Raw genomic sequence first — 18,707 nt, forward strand, 5'->3', positions numbered from 1 at the left:
TCATGCTAAGCCAAGGAGACATGGGCCAGCCTGTGGGTCTGAGGGCCTGACGGTCTGAGGGCCGAGTGCAGACTCAGCCAGAGAAACGTTTGGAGAGGGTGACGGCTGAGAAGTAGACAGGTGTGGAGGGGCAGGGGAGAGGCCACCGCCAGAACCCTGGGAGAAGCAGAGGCCAGACAGCAGGAAGAGCGGGTACAGAGTGCTGAAGAGAAACTGACAGAGGTCTCCAGAGGATGAGGGCTGGCAGCTCACAGGACCCCTTCCTGAGAAGCTGTACCACACCCAGCAGGCCTGGCGACCCACTGCTGGGCCATACTCCTGAGAAGCTGGCTCCCATGCCCCAAAGGATCACATGCAGACCCGACCAGAAGGCCACCGTGGAGACGTGATTTTGGTGAAAGTGTTAGCAAGGCAAAGATGTGATGAGCCAGCAATTCCAGACAGTGGGACCCTGGTGGGGACCAGGGTGGAAGCAGGAAAGACAGTGACAGGTCCCATTTCCTAAAGCCTGCTGGGAGGCCCATGGGTGTCCATTGTATGGCTGTCTATGCCTTATACATATTTTATCAGCATTTTGCTTCTGTTCAATATTTCATATGAATGACTTCTTTGTATCCAATGAGATCTAGAAAATGGAGGAGGCCAGGGCAGCTGCTGTGGTGGGAGTCAGCAGTGCTCTGGCCTGGAACCCAGGAGTGGTGGAGGTGGGGAAGGGCCACTGGACCTGTGACTTTCACAGAGGGCTCAAAGCTAAGCATACAGAAACATTTCTGGAGGGCGAGATGGAAGAAGGGAGAAGGATTTTATTCCCTAATGCACTTCAGCCCTTGACTTTTACAGATGTGTAAAAGTCAGTAAGACCCACCATGAGAATGGAAACGTCGGAGGCAGAACAGAGCAGTTTGAAAATCCACCCTGTCCCATGCTGTCTAGCGCTGGGCAGGGCAGGGCAGTCCATTCCAGCCAGCAGAGCCCAAAGCTGTGTCCAGGGCCTGCAGCTGGATGGTGATGCCCAGGGGTCCTGCTTTACAGCAAGGACACTGTGTTGTTCTTCCTCAGTGACTCTGTCAGAAACAGTTCCTTTCTAGTTCTTAGGAGGTCTTAAAATGCTGCCGAGGCTAAGTGCTCAGCCATTACGATCAGTCGGCCGGACTTCCATGCCATACAAACTGAGACATCTACGCGCCATTGGGAAATTTTCCATTTAGCAATATTTCACTAAGTTCAATGTACATAGCCTTTGATTTAATGATTATACTGCTAGAAACTTGTTCTACAGATATTTTCACTCACAAAAACGATGATGGTATCTAATGAGGAATGACTACTGAAGAACCATTTGCATAACCAGAAACTTAAAGTATCTTCAGCGATCATGAGTAGAGAAGTGGTAAAAATAAATTATGGTATAACTATGCAATGGGATATTACATGGTCTTTTAAAATTGTTAAATTAAGAAGTTATGTATACTGATCTCTCCAAGATCTATTATTAAAAGGAAAAGATGTGTCTGAGGTTTACCACTATTTGTGGTACAACTATTCTTTTTTAATCTCATACATATACACACCACCATTTAGACTGATGTAAGTATGAATGTGTTCATAGACATTTATATACATTAAGAAAGGACATGTAACTATGATTGAATATGTAATTTATTACCATATTTGATACCATAGTAGGAACGGAATACATTTTCTTGAGTAAATCAGTTCCCTCTAAGCTTTAAAGTCTACTTCCTAGGATGTTCCCACTACTTGTGAAAACTTAACCCCAAAGTGTTGTCTAAAAGCTTTCTTAGACATTTATTACCAAGTTAGCACTCTTCTCAGATAACCTGAAAAAGCGGTTCAACAGCAGCCACATGGAAAAAGCATAGACTTTCCCAGTCACCCAGGCCATGCCCCCAGGACAGACTTCCGGCAGGGCCAAGTGTGGCGGGGCAGGGCAGGGAGGCTGCGCACACAGTAGTGAGCGAATGTGAGCTTTCCCCAGCCTGGTCCGCTGGTAACAGGAGAGGGGCTATCAGAGGGATTAACTGTGTTCCTTCATTCTGCATCCTTTAACCCTAACATAAGCAGTTCTAAATGCATTCCACAGCAGCGTGTGTACCTTCTCAGATGGTGAAATCAGCATTGCACTGTGACATTGCTGAAATGTTCCAGGTTATTCCTCAGATAAAGGCCCAGACCCACACAGATATTGAATATGTGAAAATCCTTTAATACACCCAAAGTGATTAAATTTCCTGTAATAACTCATGAAAAGTCAAAGTTTCAGATGAAGTCATCCTGACTCAAAACATTACTTTCCATACGGCACATTTTTCCCTAGCTGGTGCCTCCAAAATCAGAAGAATGATATTGGGATTTCATCCGAGAACACAGTGCGTACCCTACTGCTAGAAAAGGCAGTTCTATCAAATCTGTTGTAGCCATCGAATTTAATTCCTGACTGTAGGATGGTACTTGGTATAACAGAGTCTTTCCCCAACATAACCTAACAATGAACATGTGTAGTTGGTCAGTTAAATTTTTAAAATCCAGTTGGGACTAAATTCAGCTGGAAACAAGTGAAAACCCAAAGTAATAGTGGCTTAAGCAATAAAGAAATTTATTCTTTCCCAGCAAGTCATACTCTGCGGTTATGCAGCTCAAGCTACCATGGTGCCTCTGTGGTGACCAGGCGTTGCCTACCTTGCTGCTTCCCTCAGCATGGGGCTCCCATCTCATTGTGCAATGTAGCTGCTGCAGCTCCAACTACCACACCCACCTTCCAAGTGGTGTGGAAGCAGAGAAAGAAAGGCACAGGCTTTCCCTTGAAGAGAACTTTCCACAAGTTGCATGTACTACTTTCACTTACACGTATCCCTTTGGCTAGGACTTAGTTAAATGACAATTCCTAGGAGAAATCAGGGCTGGCAGATAGTATCTTTATTCTCTGCATATATACCAGACAATACTTAGAAGGTTATATTTCTAAGGAAGCAAAAAATGAGGGATGTAGGGATAACTAGCAATAACTGTTATATTTTGGAGTCTTCCTCTAGCTATATTTATGTATATATAGGAGTATGTATATAATATACATATATCTTATATCTCTTAATTTTTATTGAGATATATAATTATACATTCATTTTACAGTAGAGGAGGAGTTTTGCATATGAGTTTTACTGATTAGAGTTCAGTGCATCTTTGAGTTACGACCAGCCTGAGAGATGAACAACTTGGGTTGTGACGGGAATTTTAGCTTTGCCTTATGACCAAAGTCTTGAGCTACGGCCCGAAGGCTGGCTTCTTGTGCTTCCAGATGGTCTCAGATACAGATTTAACCCTTAAAGAGTTCTGGAAGGAAAATTACAACATCCTTTCTTGTGTGGGTTGAGAAATCCTGGGCCAGGGTCTCTCTACAGACCCTGAGCTCTGCCTGGGTTCAGGGAGAGGCTTGAAGGCTGTGGAGAGGGGCCTGAGCTTTTAACTGCCCAACTTGAGTTACAACCAGCCCTTGGGAATTTAGTTTGCAAGTCAAGGGTCTACTGTATCTTATAGTCCTTGAACAAAACACGCCTATAATGCATTTCTTCAAGTTCTAGTTCAGGGCTTGTTTTGCTTTGTTTTGTTTTTGAGCGGTATCAAAACAAAAACACTGTCAAAAAAATCTAAACACTTTTACAGTTTCTGCTTAACCCTAATCTTTTAGAGTCGTTCTGTGTAAACCCTAATTTTACTCTTATGTGAGGGGTAGCATTCAGCTTTGAGTTATTTCCAAGTATTCAGCTTAGTTTCCACAGCAGTAGCAACTCTTGCTTCTTTTTGCACTCATGTTACACGTATACACGTAACTTGCACAATTACGATGCAAGTATGAGCAGCACACACAGATTAGGGACAGCCAGCTCACTGTTGGCAAACCCACACATCCACAACACACCATGAGGGATCTGCAGAAGAACCTCCTGCCTGATGTTCTGCCGAGGGAATGGAGGTGCTTGGTCTGCGGTGATGGGACTGGACACAGACCTCTGTTTGCTTGAGTTTCATCTCTCCAAAGTCTCCTTGGCTGGCTACCGCCACCTTATCGTTCAGCAGTGCCATCACCATGCGTCAATGATGATTTTACAATCTCTCAATTTATAAATGAGGGAAACTGAGGTCCAGAGAAGTAGGCTTCTAAACCTCAGAATATACCAAGCACTTTTCCAGGAAGGTGACTTCTAGTCTCCTGGTCAGATCTGCCTACATTAAAGGGAGGCCCGGTTTGGCTAACAGCTTTGGGGTCCAGTTGGAGGTCTGGGGAAAAGGAGAGACCTTTGTATAAGGCTTCCTAGGGGAAAACTCCACAGAAGGATCAGCCAAGGGAGGCTGTCCACAGCACCTCTCTGTGGCCAACATGAAGTCCACACAGAAACCAGCATGTCGCGGTCCTGCCATCAGGTGCGTGCTTTGCGGGTTACACTTCCCAGCACTTCAGCAATGTGGGTGTCCTGTGGCATGTGTGCCTGCTGGAAGGCATTTAATGGGAGCATCATTTGATTTCATGTTGAGTAAAGTACCTGGTCATGCAGAAACCGTGCTCACAGTCCTTCAGACCTGCTGTGTCATTTGTGCATACCACACCCAGAGCGGCTCCTTCCGAGTGCTGAGGACTCAGGCATCTGGGGCCTTGCTGGAAGAAGGCGGGTGTTTTCTTTCTTCGGTGACTCTATGAAATTACCTCATAATGTAATATCTCAGTCTTTGTTCCCACAGTCCGGCACCCAGGAATGCTCCTCACATTGCCTCCCTAGTGGCCTGGCCTTAGGAGCTCTCTACCACCTTATCTGGTTGTCTGGGAATCACAGTGACAGTCTGCTTTCATCTTTAGGAGGCCAAACTTTGGAGGCAAGAGGCAACCACAAATGTCCACGTCCTCTCAGACTTAGGGCATTTACAGCCATGAGGAATGGGACAGCGATATGTTCCTTGGGCTATGAGAGTGGAACAACTTAAGAGCTGTGTCCCAGTGCTAGGGATTTAGGATAATTTCTACATTTTCTTCTAAAATCCTGGTAATAATAGCACTTGAAGTAGATTCATTTATTTTAAATTAATTTTGGTCAAATCGCTGTATAAATAATAAATGCATGGTATATACAGTTTAGAAAAGCCAGTGAAGTTACGTAAATTATGGAAAAGGGAAATAGTGTAACTCAGTCACTGAATATAAATGCTCAGTATTAGGCTGTGATTTCCTTCTAGTCTGTTCGCTTCACCTCATGATTCCTAGATTCTTAGATTCCTGCTGAAATAAATTATTACAAACTCAGTGGCATAAAATAATAGGAAGTTAATCCTCTCCAATTTCTGAAGGCTAAAAGCTCTGAATCAAGCGTTAGCAGGGTTAGTTGTGCTGACGAATCTGGCCACGACTCCCTCCTGGCTTCCGGTTGCAACTCGCAGTGTGTGGCGGTCTCATCGGTCTCATTGTGCGGCTTTCTCCTGGGGCTGGGCTCTTGCCCTTCCCTTGTGAGGGTCTGTCACTGGATCGAGACCCACCTAATCCGGGATGATCTCATCTTGAGAGCTTTAACTTAATTACATCTGAAAAACTCCTGTCTTTGACAGAGAACATGATACTCAACCCACTATAATAGCTAGGTAAGGAACCACATGCAGTTCTGTTTCTGAAGCTGTGTGCCCAGCAGAGGCTTTCTAAATGTGTCATCTGTAAACTACAGTGGTACGAGATGGCTGGGCCCTGAATCAGAGGCAACTCTGAGGAATATGCTTTACTTGACCTTTCTAGGTGCAGCTGAAGCTGGAAAGGGTTGCTCAGGCTGCTAGCAGTGCTTGGGATTCTGTGGCAGAATCTGCAGCCCATAGTGATGAATTCGACTGCCTCGATCAGTTGACCCCAGGTCACCCACAAAGTCCATCGGTCTTCCTGTAGTGTGTGCCAGCCTTGCCAAGGGGATGGGTAGGTAATGAACTGCTTGTGTGCAGATATTTATTTGCGGAAGAGCATTTGGCCTCGGGTCTTTTAATTAAGGTCATACAATTGATTCTCTTTCAGAGGGAAAAAATAGGCTTTCTTAGAAAAGGCAAGTTTTAGTAATCTCAGAAATGAATTCCATCACCACGAAATCCTGTGGCGCAAACCTCTTCCCACCCCACCCCACCCTATGGAGACAGCCACAGAACCCAGTGTCGATGGCCTTCCCCTACTGTAATTTCTTTTCATTCTGGTGGGACGGAGTCTAGGCTTATCAGAATAAATGATCTAAAGTAAAATGAGGACAAATTACTATTTCATCATCGTCACTACAGAATTAGTGAGCATTAATTGAACATTTATAATGTGCATGAAATACTGTACTCTAAGCACATCCCCTGTCACGTCTTAGGTAAGTCTTACAACCCTGTATGAGGTGGACACTGTTATCCAGGTGTTTGAGCTACGTCTTGGCTGGTCCCACTCTCCACCCGACAAAAGAACCTGAAGACCATTTTTAAATTCATTAAATTAACTGGTACATTTTAGGCATACACAATGATCACATCCACCACAGGGAATTTGTACCTTACATGATGCATCTTGAATCTTATTTTTTCCACTCCCCTGCCCTCCCTTCAACCCCCTTCTCCTTATTTACACAAGCTTTGTTTCTATGTTTTCCTTCTTTTCTTCTTTTTCCTCTCCCTTCCTTCCTTCCCCCCTCCTGCACTCCTGCTTAGTTCCCTCTGAAGATCATTTATTAAACCCCATAATCTCTAAGTGGTAAGGAAGAAGAGACAAGATAAATTAAAGCTCCAGAAAACAACCTTTCTTCCTAATCTAACTCCTTAACCTTCAACGCCAGCACTTACTGCCTGAGTCAGTGGTGCTGTCACCAGGTTGGACGTGACTTGGGCAGATGGTATAGGTAGCGTGTTCATGTTGAAACTGAAACCCTCAGATCTTTGACTCTGAAAGTTTGAGCTCCTGACCACCAGTCATATGCCTGGCACTGAGTGGCTGCTCAAGACCTAAACCAGCAGTCTTCACATTTGAACAGGCATCGGGATCACCCGGGGCTGCCCCTGCACCCTCACACTTCGCCACTGATCAGGTTTCGATTAGGGCTTAGAATTGGATGGTTCTGGGGTGGCACTGGCTTAGAAATGCGACTTGAAAATCATCTCAATTCCAACCCAGTCCCCCAGGGCCTGATAGTCACATTGAGGAGACCAGAAAAACAGGTGAATGTGCCTGGCCAATGATGGTCCAGTCCAGCAGTCTACTGCTTTCTATGACACAATTGTCAGGGTGCTATTGACCATTCAGTGGGCACTGGCATTGAAGGCTGAAGGGTTTAGGCTGGGATGAGAGTTTGCTTGAGTTTTGGTTTAGTATTGCCACTTCCTCTTTCTAATCACTTTAGAGATCACAGAGTTATATACAGCAGTCTTCAGGATCTTTTATCAAATAGAAAGTAGAACCAGCCAAGATGTTGTAACTCCACAAAAACCACTGAAAATTAAAGGTCTAGCCCTTTCCCAATGTTAAAATGAATTTAAGGCCATAGAAGTCCAGTTAGTCTTGGAGGAGGAGTAGAGATCCCTGGAACAGAGGACAGTGTCCTGAACAGTGGATCCAGTCACTGGAAAAGGCACATGAGCAAGGTGGCACTTAGAAACAGGGAGAAGAGGTTCAGTAAATGGTGCTGGGACAAACAACCAACTTCCCATTTGGAATAAAAACAGAGCTTAAAAAATATTTACATTTTGTTATGGCTGACTCCTTCTACTGGAAAGTAAAAGGCATGTCTAAATGCAAATACACTCTCTTCTTTTCTTTCTCCTCACTTCTGGCCCCTATGCAAACCAACACCTTGATCTTCCTGGGTGGCCAGCACCCTCCCCTCTTGGGGGCCTTGTGCCCGTGGCACCTCCTGTGGATGTCCACATGGCTCCCCCCCAGCCCCTCCTCCTGTGTCCCTCCTTCCCTCCGCCCCCCAGGAACCCTCCGGGAACCACTGGGTGCTCACTTGCTTCCTGACCCTTCTTTTCTTCCATCCTCCACACCACTCATCATCAGCCGACATTATATTGTATTTGAATGGATGCTTCTTTCTTACTCTGCCCTGGGGCTAATTACTTCAGCTCATGTAAGAATGTAAACTTTATGAGGATATTTTGCTCTATGCCTCTTTTGCTCAGTTCCCCAACACCCAGAAAAATACTTGAAGCCTAGCAAAACTCCTGACAGAATGTACTGAGTGAATAAATTGATGGATGTCATGAAACTCAGAAGTTATAAAAGATTTTCACATGAACAATTTTTAAATTATCAAAAGAAAAATTAAGAAAATTATTTGGATTGTGGGTGACATACAAAGGCCTAATTTTTTAAAAATACGAAAACACTTCTAATGAGAAAAATAAGCACAAACAACTCAGTGGGAAAGAGTCTTAGCACGTAACAGTGCAAGAAGGTATCGTTTGTTTTCTTAATGAAGATGTTACCATTTCTAACATTTCTGTTCATTTGAGTCCAGTCTATGCCTTTCCGACAGTATGTTCTTGTAGCCTAATAAACTGTTCCATGCACTCTACCATCTCTTTTTATAGAAAATTTAAAAGAGAATGCATACTTTCACGTTTCGAGGTAAGCCTGGCTCATTTCTGTCAAAATCTAAAAACCTGTTCAGGCTCCTTAGGATGTGGAATTGTCCACGGAGGTAAACAAGAGAGGCTGTCAACAACATGATCCAAGATAGAAGAAGAGAGCAGTTACGAAGCTACATCTACTCTACAACCTCCCTATCTAGAGACCCACGTACCTGGGCACCCATGAGTGCTTTTCTTGTTATGACACTCGAGGGCGGCAGCCCCACAACTCAGTGTGGGGACCAAGGGTGTCAGGCTGTTGCAGTCTGGGAGACGGCGCCAGCAGAATGAAGGCAATCCTGCCCCAAATGCCAACAGCACCCTACCTAGGGAAAACAGGGCTCTAGAAACTGATCTGCACTGGAGGCTACTCCTCACAAGCTGGCACCTGTCAGACACCTCAGTGGGCTCGTCACACCTCTGATTTGCTGGGAGGGTCGCCTCTGAGTCCCCGGCCTCAAAGAAACCATGAGTTCAGGGTTTTCAGATGCCTGCTCGCTGTCAGCCCTGCCCAGCCCTCACCCTCAGGCTCTGAGAATACAAAACTTTTCCCCAAGCTGCACATTTATATTTAGACCCAGAGAGTCAAAACGCCCAAACTAAACCCTTTCCTGGTCAAAGGGTTTATAATCTTGAGCCCCAAAGACCTGGTTTCAAATTCTAACTGCCCCACTCGACATGCCTGACAAAGCTGTCTTGAGTCTGACAGGAAGCAATCACACAGCAGGGCTCAAGAACTGCAGCTGCCTCTGCACGGCACCTTCCAGACAGGGAGGACAAGGCTGCGAGGGTGGCTGTGCTCCACACGGCTGTGCCTGCCAGGCAGGGCTCTCTTCCAGTCTAACATTCATATCCACCTCCTCGTTGTGGACGCTGAATAAACTCTCCGCTTTCATGTGAATCAGTACTTAGAAAATCTGATGTCTACAGTGGCCAACCAGTATGTGAATGAGCTAGGCAGGCCTGGGATAAGACTGGGAACAGTCGGGACTAGAAAGTTCAACACAGAGGTTCCATTGCATCCACCAGTTTTTCTGTTGCTGGACAAATTACATGATTCCACCAACTTAAAAGGCAGAGAGGTGTGTACGGCTCACGTTTTCAGAGGATTCAGTCCACAGCCAGTCGGCTCCCAGGCAGAAACATGATGGAAGAAGGGTGTGGTAGAGCAAAGCTGCTGAGCTCACGCACCAAGGAAGCACAGCAGAGGAGCAGAGAGGAAAGGGTGAGGGACCAGATACAGACCCTAAGTCATGCCTCTCTGAACACCCAGAAGCACCCCACCAACCCCCAGGAGGCTCTCGCATTATCTCAGGTTGATAATCTTACCTGTCACATGCCTCCAAAAGGAAAAAAGAAAGGTAAGACCAGAGCTGCCAAATATTTCCAATCTCTCAGAGAAAGCCCAAATCAGTATTTTACACAAGCTTGCAAATGTTGACCACGAACTCAGAATCTGAATCTTGTTCAGTGCTGCCAAAACCTGCACACAGGCCAGATTTTGAGTTTCCACGGTCTGAGCTCAGGCCGCAGTATTACATAAATATCCTCGTTCTCTGTGCCTGTGGAGAGGGAGCTCCCTTGTGAGGACTTCTGATGGAGTAAAGGGAGATGCTGAGCATGGCATCAAAGCCGTAGGAACTCATTAAGCAGGCGAGGGCGGAGGACATCCCTGATGTGGGCACAGGTTTTCATGGTCCTGCTGGAAGCACACGCAGCCCACCACAGGCCCCAGGGGCACAGTTTGAAATTTATCTTCCTCCTATAGTTTGCCAACTATTGTTTTGCTTTATTTTGTTTTGTTTTGTTTTGTGGTCCCAGGGATTAAACCCAGGGCCTTCACACTAAGCCACATCCCTAGGCTTTTAAAATGTTTTACTGAGAGACAGAGTCTCATTCAATTGCTAACTTTCCTGGCTGGATTCAAACTTGCAATCCTCCCATCTCAACCTCCCAGAATGCTGGGATTTACAGGTATGTGCCACTGCATCCAGCTTGCAAACTGGTTTTTATGAACATTGTATGCATGATTCACTTAAGCAAACAGACTGTGGAAGTACAGGGTCCAATTCTACCAAACTGCGTTTCACCTGAAATGTACCTGCCACTAAGTGGGGGTGTGCCTCATGATATCAATCTGCTATTCCACCTCTCTTTTGAGCTGGGTCCATGAGACAAAAATTATCATTCCCACTGAACCAATGAAGGGCTTTGGCTCACAGTGGGGAAGAGGATTTTTATCTATCATGGGATCTACAGTTTCCAGGGTTTCGAACCCAGATCTTCTTACTTTTCATCCAGTTCTGTTGCACTGAACCATCTTGAAGCCTGAGGGGCCACTGGCCCTGACAGTGGAAGGCACATTTCACGCATGGCACCGTCCTATTCAATCCTCACAGCACCCTCACCAGACAAGTAATGTCCCTATTTTCCTGGTGAGAAAATCAAGTGCAGAATGGTGAAGGCACTCGCCCAGCAACATCCAGCCTGTAAAGGCAGAGACCAGGCTGTACCCAGCATTCTGTTTGGAAAGCCGTCCGTAAGCACCAGCTACAGCGCTCTCTGGGAACCCCTTACAAGACTCACAGCAGCTTTCATGATGCTAGGTGGAAACAGATGATTCTCCCCAGAAATCACCCCCAGGCCTCCCTGGATACAAGCAGGCAGAAGCCCTTTGATAGTGAGGCAGGGAGGCCTGGGACTCTCTCCCTAGGGAAATCCCTCTGGGGTACTCATTAATGGCAGGGTCAGAGGATAATCTTTGAGATTTCCAAACTGAGACCACAACATTACACATTTATTAGGCTCACCTTCCTTCTACACCTCTAACCTAAAGAGGCATTGAGGTGCGCGATAACCTTCCCACAGAATGTAGGCATTACATTCAGGATTACAAACAAATAAAATTTATTTTGAAAAACAAAGATGACTGCATCAGAGCTCTGTTTTCTCACTAATCATCAGGCACAAATTGTCACTGGGGTTGAATAAACAAGGAGTAATTAACCAGGGTGCTAAGCAAACTGAGATGTTTTGATACTACAGCCAAAAGGGCACACAAAATGCACTCTAATTTTTAAAGAATTGAGGTGGGAAATTGGAGCCATCTTTTCCAAGGACAATCTGGCAAGAGCTCTTACATTCTTAATGTTCACGTTCTCTGACCTAGCAATTCCAATTATGGCATAGAAAAATAAAATTGGGAAACACAAATGGGAATGTTATAACACAAGAAAAGTGACTATCTTATACTGTTCAAAAGAAACATGGAAAACAATCAATGTGGCCATGAACGGAACCATTTTTTCTTTATAATAATCCATACGATGAATTCTAAAAGCTAATAAACATATTAGCCCTTTTGGCCCTTTACATACTCACATGGAAAGACATTCTGAAAGGCTCTGTATGTATGAAAAAAAGCAAGCTGTACAGGACAATACCTAGAATGTACACTTTCTGTAAAGTCATGTTAACAAATAATATTTTGAATATACCTGGAGAAATAATTGCTAAGCCATACAACATACATCTCTTGCTCAGGGATTAGCAAACTGATTCTGTACAGGGCCAGGCAATAAATCCTTTGGATTCTGTGAGTCCTAAAGGTGCTGCAAGCCCTGAACCTGCTATTGCAAAGGTGGCTTTCATGTTCCTCCGTGACGGGTGTGGCTGCGGGCCGACAGGAAGTTCTTTAGCTATTAAATCAAATTTTTGTGTAATTTTCATGTGCCACAAAAGGTTCTTCTTTTCATTTTCCCCAACCATTAAAAAAAAGTTACTAGCTACTCGGCACAAAGCAGGCAGCAAGCAGTCCTGTGCAGTGGTGCTCTAGGAGACAGGCGCCTCCACAACGGTGTGGACATGCGTCACACCTGTACCTGTGTGAGACCCCATCTTTAATGCCACTGCAGAAGCAGAGGTGATGATAAGGGTGCCATCGGGATCAACTGATACACATGTTCAAGAGAAAAACCCTGTGACAGTACTGGGACTTCTCCCAGCTGCATTATCAAATGCAAATTACATAGGAGAGTGACCGGCAATATTCACTTCTGGCCTTGAGTCAGTCAGCAGGCGCTGTCTGTCTGTCTCTGTCTCTCTCTCTCTGTCTCTCTCTCTCTCTCTCTCTCTCTCACATGCAGAGATGCACACACGCATGTGTCCACGTGAACATTTTCCTAGCTTTTCCTTTTCTTGACACATTGGCTGACTAAGACAGAGTGTTTTTCTCCCTAAGCAAAATAATCAGTGGGAATCCACTTCTTGGCCAAATCACAATCCATAAAGAAAACCAGGCCGACATCACCCCAAATTATGGCCCCAGTCACCAATCACAAAAATCACCAGGGCAACTCAGGAGAGATGCTTTTCACACACAGGCTCGGCTGGCCCAGTGAGCACTGCTTCTGGAGCAACGGCGCCAGGGCGAAGCGTGAGCCAGGCTGGGGCTACTGTCCAGACAGAAACCGTGGCAGAATCAGACCGACTTCACAGAGCCAGCCCTGCTCTGGGCTCCGGGTCCGGCACTCATGAAAGTGAGTGGAGCAGTGAGTTCTGAAGCCCTCACAATGCCCCAGTGCGCTCCATGTTTAGCAGCAAAGCCGAGCTGTTAAAGGATTACAAGGGCTCAGAAGCACTGGAGGCTCATTGATCTGGTCTTGCAGGCTCTTCACCACGCGCCCTTCAGAAGTGGCTTTGGTCTGTCCCCCAGTCCTCCACTTGCCTTTGATTGTACCATCATTGTCGTCCAGCGCAGAAGGGACGTGTCTCCTAGCCCCCAATCCAAAAGACTCTCAGACTCCTTTATTCTAACCAAGAGGGCCAACTAGCCGCACGTTCGCACGGCAGTGAGGACCAGGGTGGGCGCACGGCCCCTGAAGACTGCCAGGTACTGACTACTTTAGGCTCCGTGGGCCACACAATCTGCAGCAGGATAAAAGCCACAGATGAGATGTCGACAGCAGCCTGGCTTTGGTCAGTTGCCCTGTGTGGATGGGTGCCGAAATGGGAATTTCTCATAATTTTCACATGTCGTGATCTACTACTTCCTTTTTAATTTTTTTCACAGCTCTTTAAAGATGTAAAATTGGCTCCTGAGCCACACAAAGGAGGTGCAGGGTGGGACTAGGCTGGTGTGTGGTGTGCAGATCCTGGTGTAGGCCCTTGAGTCCAAGTGCAGCAGCCCCCATCCCTCGGTGCTCCTGAGGCACATGGGGTCCCACCTAGAGCTCCTGAACTTCCACCCCCATGTGAACAATATCGCCCAGTGATGCAGATGCAAATAAAGTTTGACAAGTACTGCTCCAGAGAAGACTTTTGAAGCCAGGTACAGTGGCACACACACTCCTATAATCACAGCACTTTGGGAGGCTGAGTCAGGAGAATTGGAAGTTTGGACCCAGCCTGGGCAACTTAGCAAGTCCCTGACTCAAAATTCAAAAAAATAAAATGTAAAAACAACTAAGGGCCAGGAATGTAGTTCAGGGTAAAGGCCCTGGATCCCATCCCCAGTTACCCCCCCGCCACAAAGTAGGGAGAGAAGACGCCTGAAGTCTGACTGGGTTGGAGTCCCACTGGCTTGCAGGCTGCACAACCTCAGATAAGTCACGAAACCTCTCTGAGACCGTTTTCTGGCCATCTAAAATGAGTGGTCGTGGCCGTACCCACGTCTAAGGGCCTTTGAGAAAGATAGAGAAGATATATTGCACTTGTCTGGTACTCTCGGTACTCTAACATGGCAGCCAGCATCAGAGGAGCTCGCTGGTTTTAAAATCAGAGATAGGAGTCACATTCAGGGTTTCTGAGCTCTGGCCACTGCCAGTGCCCAACAAGTCTCCCAAATGTTCAGAGAGGTCCCTGAACTAATGACCACTGGAGAGGAGGTGAGCCAACACCATGCCCTCCTGAGCGGGCACTGCTCACACCCCGCCTGACACACGTGGGGATGAGATGTCTTCTGGGGTCTTGAGTGCTACAACCGGACTGTGACCCTAGAAACGGCTTCCTGGGTTAGGATGCCATGGAGATGACACAACCGACATAGCCGCAGGGCGTGTGTGACCTGGGCCGCCGGGCTGTGAGCACTGCCTCCGAAAAGTAACAGACGGGCTCACGAGGGTATGAGCCTGGCACATCCCGGCACGATTCTCTCCAGCCTGGTGACCTCGGCCCCAGGTTCCTCAAAAGGGAAGCAATCACATCGGCCTCACCAGGTTTGGGGACAGTGGGATAAAATGTCCGTGTAACCGGCCTCGACACCTCAGTCACTGCCAGTGGTTTTGGCATTATTGCTGGCCTGCCCACCAGTTCCCGGCGGGCAGAAAGCAGTCTCACCATTCCAACACACTCTTCCTCCGCAACTCACATGGTTCTCCAGGCTGGCGGCCCTGCTGCAGGCAGTTACAGCAGGCTGAGCTCCTGCAGGCACCTCCTTGGCAGCCCGGGGGTGAGGCTCCTCCCAGGTTGGCTCACCTGTATGGAGCACAGCTGCCTTCTCACCCACCACTGACTTCAATGCGGGAGAAAGCTTGTGCTGAGAATTATGAGCTCTGTTCCCAGAGACACAACACCTTTGTTCTTGTTTTAAGAAATCTTAAAAATCTATCTGCCATCTAAAAGTGTGTATGACAACAAAAATGGGGAGTACCGTGCCTCCGAAAGCCCCCAGTGAAACACAAGACCGGCGAGACCGCGGGCTTCCCTGCCTGCTCACAGGGAGTGCCCTGCAGGCGGGACACACGACAAAGCCGTGCCAAGCGTCTTCGGCCAGTGCCTCTCAGTCAGCCAGAGATGCCACTCAGAGCAGACTCGCTCGGGGCTTGTGTCCCTCACACCCTCCAAAGACAGCCTGATCTGCCAGCCCCTCCTGCCCTGCTCTATTCAGGCCTTCAAGCAAATGTCACCTCCTGAGAGAGTCCTTCCTGACTGCCTTGTGTAAAGTCCATTACTTATGGAATGGGCCTAGAATTCTGTCTGTTCCATTCTCGGCCAAATCCCCAGTGCCAAGGGAGAGACACAGAGGCACAGAGAGGCAGTCAAATATTTGTTTAGGGGAGAGATGAAAGTCTGGCAGGTGAGGGAAATGAAAGCAGGGAGCCTAAGTTATTTGGCTAAGGTTACACAGCCAGCCAAGGCCAGAGCAAATGCCAGCCGGGCTCTGTCTGCACCAAGCAGGGTGGGCTGCTTACAACTTGCTTCCGCCTGGAGCTTCACACAGCGAGGCAGCAACACAGTCTGCACCACTTCTGAGAGAAGCCTGCTACCTGGACAATGAACTGGAGGGGACCCAGGGAGAAGCAGAAAGACCAGCGAGGAGGAGAAAGACCAGCTCCCGCGAGTGGATAGGGTCAGTGAGTGGCAACGGAGGGTCCCTTTGTCCTCGGGGCAGCAATGCCACCCTCTCAGACCTGGCCAGGCCGCCTTTCTTCCCACACAGGTACCATGCTCTCCCTCCCAGGGGCTCGCAGCTACCCCAGCTGGCGGAGGGTAAGGTGGATTTCAAACTGCCAAAAAAGAAAACTGGGCTGTAACCCAGAGATGGTTGTCCAAGAGGTCACCCCCAGGAGGGGCAAGAGCAGGAGCAGCTTCCCTTCCGGCAATGAGGGAAATGCAATAAAAACCCTATTCATGGCTCAAAGTGAAAGACTTTTCTAGTGCCACAAGTAGGGAAATCGCTTCCACATGAAAATCCGTCTCACTTGGTGAGAGGGCAGCTCCAGAATAGGCTGAAAATGAAACTCTTGTCTTCTCATCCGAACCCCGGCTGGGATAAAACAGCCCCACATTCTCCAAGAAGCTGTGGCATGAGACCTAAAAGCTGGTCCTGGCTTCCGAGCACCCCCACACACTCCAGTGAGGTTACTCCAGAGCAGAGTGGGGGGAGACTGCAAATAGTGGAGGAGGTCAGTCTTCCCTGTGTCCGGACAGGGCTTCGGTACCCCACTGAATCCCTGCAGGAAGAGTCTGAGTTTACGCACCCTGGGCACTCCTGCTTACCAGCTAGGGAAACACAGCTAGGAGGGCTAGGGGCTGGCCGGGGGCCAGAGGTCACATGGCTGGGGAGGAGAAGCCAGGCTGCACACCGGTGCTGTCAGAAGGTGACCTGAAGGCAGACGACAGGGGCACGTGGAGGCTTGAGATCACTTCTGCCCTGCCCCTCATCACTTCCATAAAGGTGCAGGACAGATCAAAAAGGAAGCCACAACAGGGCACGGTGGCACACACCTGCCATCCCAGCACTCTGGGAGGGTAAGGCAGAAGGATCACAAGTTCAACTTAGCAGGGCAACTTAACAGGACCCTGTCTCAAAATAAAAACAGGTTGGGGATGTAGCTCAGTGCAAATGCCCTGGGTTCAACCCCCATTACCAACAAAAAAAGGAGAAGGAGAAGGGAAGGGAAAGGAGAAAGAGAAGAGGAAGAAGCAAGGGCAAAAGCAGCAGCCCTGAGTAGTTTTCGGTCATAGTGGGTTGTTCACAAAACAAGGCTTCCCTACCCATCTCCACGTATGACACACACAAGCCCCATCCAGAACATGCCCGCGTGGGCTGCAGTACTGGCACTATTGACAAGTGCCTATGTCCGCCGATTACATATTTATGAGGTCGCCTGCCTACCACGGACTCAGAAGTTATTAAATGCTTGGAGCCATCAGGGTTGCGCTCCGTGCCCTGAAACAAAGGCAGAGAGGCTGCCAGACCCATCCGAGGAAGGAACAAAAGCGTATCCATTCCAGAGGCACCGGCTGCAAGCTTCCCTGTAACTGGTCCCCAGTGCACGCTACAGCCACAGGCAGGCAAGGACGGACAGGGGGACCCTTACCTCCCTCGCACCCTGAAACAGTGCTGTCAGAGTGGGTGGAAGGGGTGGAAGGCGAGGGAGGATCCTGGACGACTGTTCCTGTGACCATCATCCTGTTCATGAAGCTGCTGAGGAGGAGACCCTCCACTTTACATCACCCCGAGGAGCCCGCACCCCAACTTTGCTCAGCCAGTGCCCCAGCAGCCAGATGCAAGAGAAGGCACCCAGATCCCCGACTCCCGAGCTTCATTCCAGTCCCGGCCAGGCTGCCTGAAGTCAACATTCTAGGCACATTAATGAGAAACATCTGGCACCGAAGGCGTTGACACAGCACGGCGGGCAGCAGAGGATCTGTGGCTGGGACCCAGAGTCACACGGGCCGCACTGAAAACACAGCTGGAAAACACCAGCCAGGCAGGCAGCCCTCCTCACACCCGATGCAGCTCTTGGCAACACTGCTGCGCCCAGGCCGAGCGTTTGGGGCTGAGTTACCCAGACACCAGCCTAGCGCAGGCACCAAGACCTCTCACACGGGGAAGCCAGCCTGCCCCACTGCCGGCAGCATCCTCCTGCCAGGCCACCACTTCCACCTTCAATATTTGTAGCAGATGTAGCCGCTCTTAAAGGAGCAGCCTTCACATTCTTTTCCTGTGACTTCCAAGTCCGATTTTCAGGGGAAAGCCTCACTTATTTCTTATTTTTCTCCCCACAGTGGCGCGCATGTAAGGTGTCCTACCTCCATTTGTGCAGGGCGAACCCGGGACACTGGTCACCGCAGGCGCCACACGGCTGGCCTCTTTCTATCCGCCCCAGTCCGGCCAACTTCAAAACAAAAAGGCAACACAGGCATGTCTGAGGCTGCCTTCAAAACCCCATGGGATCCCCAGCCCGTCTTTCCTACCCCCACCTGCTGACTCAACTGACCCACTCCCTTGTGGGCACTTGGGGGCCGCAGGTGGTCCCGGGGCTGAAGAAGGCGTGTGCCCCAGGTGGGCCGTCTCCAAGGCTCCAAACCCCAAGAAATGGCCTGGGCTGGGGCTTTGTCTCCCCCAGACACCTTGGTCACTGGTCCCGAAGAAACAAAGCTAGACCCCTTCGTTCCCCAGAGACCCTAAAAAGGGACCTCCAGAAGCCCGGGAAAAGCAGCGGAGGGCACCCCAAAAGGCAGCCCAAAGTCGGTCCAAGGAGGGAGCTCCCGCTCCAATGGCTGGAGCTCAGGTGCGGGGGGCCCAGCACACCTTGGGGGCGCGGCGCGGGTCTTAGGTCTTTCGG

General features: G+C 48.5%; 1 protein-coding gene across 1 annotated transcript in view; it reads right to left on the reverse strand.

Moving 5' to 3' along the window:
• Positions 1-18,224, reverse strand: part of Prickle2 (prickle planar cell polarity protein 2) — a 283,311-nt gene extending 265,087 nt beyond the window's left edge. Inside the window, exon 1 of the mRNA XM_033757020.1 lies at positions 18,172-18,224. The gene's annotated coding sequence lies outside the window, so the exon portion shown is untranslated. The remainder of the gene's footprint in view (positions 1-18,171) is intronic.
• Positions 18,225-18,707: the final 483 nt, after the last annotated feature.

Source organism: Fukomys damarensis, unplaced genomic scaffold, assembly GCF_012274545.1.
Source record: "Fukomys damarensis isolate Sample0158 unplaced genomic scaffold, DMR_v1.0_HiC HiC_scaffold_28, whole genome shotgun sequence".
Taxonomy (NCBI): domain Eukaryota; kingdom Metazoa; phylum Chordata; class Mammalia; order Rodentia; family Bathyergidae; genus Fukomys; species Fukomys damarensis.